This window comes from Enhydra lutris, unplaced genomic scaffold (assembly GCF_002288905.1).
Source record: "Enhydra lutris kenyoni isolate GAN:26980312 unplaced genomic scaffold, ASM228890v2 scaffoldscaffold3, whole genome shotgun sequence".
Taxonomy (NCBI): Eukaryota; Metazoa; Chordata; class Mammalia; order Carnivora; family Mustelidae; genus Enhydra; species Enhydra lutris.
This window is the reverse complement of record NW_019154087.1, coordinates 14,338,621-14,343,239: the sequence shown is the minus strand read 5'-3', so window position 1 is coordinate 14,343,239 and position 4,619 is coordinate 14,338,621. Positions and strand designations below refer to the sequence as shown.

The 4,619-nt window shown below is 34.6% G+C and overlaps 1 pseudogene; it reads left to right on the top strand.

The window, feature by feature from the left end:
• The first annotated feature begins 385 nt into the window (after positions 1-385).
• On the top strand, positions 386-904 carry LOC111156082 (annotated as a pseudogene).
• The last annotated feature ends 3,715 nt before the right edge of the window (positions 905-4,619 follow it).

Genomic DNA, 4,619 nt, shown 5'->3' with positions numbered 1-4,619 from the left:
CAAGCTTTACTGATTGAGAATGCTCACATGCGTTCTCATATCACTGTTGGGAGTAGCAAGAACATCTCCATGCAAATCGATGGGGACACCTGGAAGCGTGTACCAAGTAGTTCCTAGACTTTACCTCATGTAACATTCCCCTTTGTTATTGTCACTATATAATAAACCCAGATCGTCTCTATTTCATATTGTATTCTATTTGCAGATCATGTAATTTATATCTAGAAAATCCTGAAGGCTCCATCAAAAAACTGTTAGATCTAATTAATAAATTTGTTATGTTGCCGGATACAAAATTAACATACAAAAATCAGTGGCATTTCGGTTGTGTGTGGCTGCACAGGCTTTCCATCCCTCACACCAACATCTCACTCTGCATTTGACCATGCCTTTCACCTGAGACCCTTTCTAGCACCCTACGTTGGGTAACGTTGAGACCTACCTGGGAAAACTCCGGGCTTCCAAGAAACTGCTATGTGAGAACCCAGCTCACCTTGCTCAGCAACAGGAACCCTGTAGTCGGCTCAGCTCAACTCCCACAATCACTATGAGGCAGGATGTTTATTTTTTTGATCCTGAGATACCAAAGGATGACCTGGATTTCCGCTTAGCAGCCTTGTACAACCACCACACAGGGATATTCAAAAACAAAAGTGAGATACTCTAACACTAGGAGATTACCCAGGATACCCATGGAATCATCAAGACCCAATTCCCTGGAGAACTTTTACCCCCTCCTCCACCACCTTCCATCACTTCCCGGTCTACCATCAGATACTGGATCAACCCTAAGAAGGAGTCTATCCACAGCATTCAGGGATCCATAGTGTCCCCTCACACTGCAGCTGCCAATGGAGGCTACTCCCAAAAGAATGATGGTGGCTTCTTCTCAACCCAATATTGAGAGGCCCCTGGACTAAGTAATCATAGTGGAACATCTGCTGCCCACCTCTATTTAACAGATTTGTGCTGAAAAAAAAAAAAAAAATCAGTAGCATTTCATACTGATGCTACTATTGTTACTAACAACAGATTAATTTGAAAGTCAAAGAAAACAATCCCATTTACAATAGCATCAAAAACAGTAAAATACTTAGGAATAGATTTAACCAGAAGGTGAAAATCTCTACACTAAAAACTGTAAGACACTGATGAAGAGTCAAAGACACAAATTAAATGGAAAGATAGCCAATATTTATTGGGATTGGAAGAATTAGTATGGTTAAAATGTCCATACTACCCAAAGCCATCAATAGATTAAATACCTATCAAGATTTCAATGGCTTTTTTTTTTTTTAACAGAAGTAGAGAAACTACTAGTAAAATTTATATGGAATCACAAAAGACCCTGAACAGACAAAGGAATCCTAGGAAAGACCAAAGCAAGAGACAGCACATTCTTGATTTGAAGCTACTTTAGAAAGCAGTAGTAATCGCAACAGTGTGATACTGGCATAAAACAGACACAAAGACCAATGGAACAGAACTGAGAGCCCCAGAATTAACATATATATGTATATGATCAAATCAACTCAAATTTGACAAGGGAGTCAAGAGTGCTTAAATAAATAGTATTAGAAAAACTAGTAGAAATATTTCTAGGAAACTAGAAACTGGATATTCACATGTAAAAGAGTAAAATTAGACCCTTGTCTTACACTACTCACAAAATTAACTTGAAATGGATTAAGGACCTAAGCATAGAAAACCATAAATCACAAAACTCCTAGAAACCATAAAACTCCTTAGGGGAGAAAAATAGGAAAAAGCTCCTTGACATGAATCTTGGCAGTGGTTTCTTAGGTATGACCCCTAAAGCACAAGAAACAAAATAAAAAATAAACAAGTATAACTATATCAAACTAATTAGCTCAGAACAGCAGAAGAAATAATCAACAAAATGAAAGTCTACATACAAGATGGAAGAAAACTACATTCTGGTAAGGGGTTAAAATCCAAAATATATAAAGAACTATAGCTCAATAGCAAAAATAATAATAATTCAATTAAAAGATGGGCAAAAGATCTAATTAAATAATTTTCCAAAGAAGATATAACAAATGGCCAACAGGAACCTGAAAAGGTGTTCAACATCACTAATCATTATGGAAATGCAAATCATAACCACAATGAGAGAGGGCACCTGGGTGGCTCAGAGAGATTGTGTCACACCTATTAGAATGTCTGTTATCAAAAAGAGAAGAGACAACAAGTGCTGACAAAGACAGAGAAAATAAATTTTTGTGTACTGTTGCTGGGAATGTAAATTGGAATAGCTAATATGGAAAAGAGTATGGAAGCTCAATAAAAAATGGATCTACCATATGATCCAGCAATTTCACTCTTGGGGATTTATCCAAAAAAAAAAAAAATTGAAAATACTACGTAAAAGAGATCAGTTTCTGTATGTTCATAGCAGCATTATTTACAATAGTGAAGATATGGAAACCACCTGTGTTCATTGACAGATGAGTGGATAAAGAAGTTGTAATATATACATATGAACACATTAGAATATCATTTGGTCATAAAAAAGAAGGAAGTCCTGTCATTTGTGACAACATGAATGGACCTTCAGAACATTATTCTAAGTGAAATACGTCAGAGAGTGAAAGGGAAATATTGTATGATCTCACTCATATTTAGGATCTAAAAAAAAAAAAAAAAAAGTCCTTAGAAAAGATGTTGTATATTTGGTTACCAGGGGTGGGGACTGAGGTGATTAAATGTAAGTGCCCCAAATGTACAAAATGAATGAATACCAGGAATATAATGAACAACATGATGATGATCATACTTAACACTGCCGTATGTGTGTATATATGTATATATTTGCCATATATATGTATATATGTATGCATATGTATGTATGCCATATATGTGTATATGTACACACACACAGAGATGAAAGTAAAGAGTAAATCCTGATTTCTAATCACACAGAAACTTTCAGTACTTTTGTATTTTCTATTTTATGTATTTTTTAATAAGATGATGAATGGTAACTAAACTTGTAATAATTTCACAATATATGTACATTAAATTATGCTGTATACCTTAAACTTATACAAGTGTTTTATGTCAACTATATCTCTAACACTAGAAAAAACTAAAAATAAAGACTTTATTTTTACAACAGAACTGAATGGAAGATATATGTCACATAGTCCCTGGCAAATATGAATCAAGCTGCTATAATACACATGTACAAGTTTTTGTGTAGACATAGGTTTCTAACTGTTAAAAAATACTAAGGAGAGTGGTTGCTGGATCAGATGGTAAGAAAATGTTTAGTTTGTTTTTTTTTTAAGATTTTATTTATTTGACAGAGAGAAAGAGCACAAGCAGGGAGAGCAGCAGAGGGAGAGGGAGAAGCAGGCTCTCTGCTGAGAAGGTAGCCCGAAGTGGGGCTTGATCCCAGAACCCTGTGATCATGACCTGAGCTGAAGGCAGGCATTTAGCCAACTGAGCCACCCAGGTGCCCCTATGTTTTTAATTTTAATGAAATCCTGCTTGTCAATTCTTTTTTTCATAGATCATGACTTTGGTGTGTATCTAAAAGTCATCACCTTACCCAACATGATTTAGGTTTTCTCCTCTGTTATCTTCTAAGAGTCTTACAGTCGTGCATTTTACTCATAGACCTGTGATGCATTTTAATTTTGGCAAAGGGTATAACAGCTGTGTCTAGATATTTTTTGCATGTGGATGTTCAGTTGTTCAGTGTCATTTATTGGAAAGACTTTTGCTCCATTTAGTATTTAGTCATAGATTTGTTGATCTGAAAATATTTAATTTTAAGCTTCTCTTAGTTATTCAAATGAGAAATTTTGCTAGCTTCCAAATATGCTCATAAGGTGTTCATTTATTATATTCATTACAAGTGGATTTAATTTATGCCAACACTAAAGTAAAACAAAAACAAATGTCTCCTAATCAAAGTATGAAATCATTACTGCACAAACTAAAGTAGAACAGCGAATACTATAAATACCTGCTTTATAAAAATCACTCTGTCCAGAATTAGTTAATGGAATTCAAAACATCTACAACATATCATCTACCATGTTCAGTACATAAGTTTTGAAAATTCAAGAAATGTGAAAAAAGTGATCCAAAATAGTTTTTCAAAATGGGCTATGGTTATGAATAGGAATTTTACATCTAAGAGATAGTAAGTTGATATATATTCAAACTAATCACTAATGAGAAAAATTCAAATAAGGTAACCATTTCATTTTTAAAATGTAACATCGTAATAAATTGAGCAGCCTCATGTGTTCCAGTGATTTAAGGAAAAAAAAAAAAAGTGTCATAAAAGTGAGGAGCATATTAAACTCAACGTTCCTCAGAGGAGGTCTAAAGCAAAATACACACAAGCAAAAAGCCTTAGTTGTTCACTTTTGGATCCCAACCAATACACTGAATGTCAAGATAGAAAATGTAGAGGACTAACATCAGCATCATAGCAATGTGAGTCATTCCTTCTTTTTTTCCCCTTTGATTTACAATTAATTGAACATCCATAATTGAACAAAAGTACCTCCATGCATTACACCAGGACATTTAAATTTATACCCACCTGTACATCCAAAACTGGGTGGATAGGACTTTGGAGA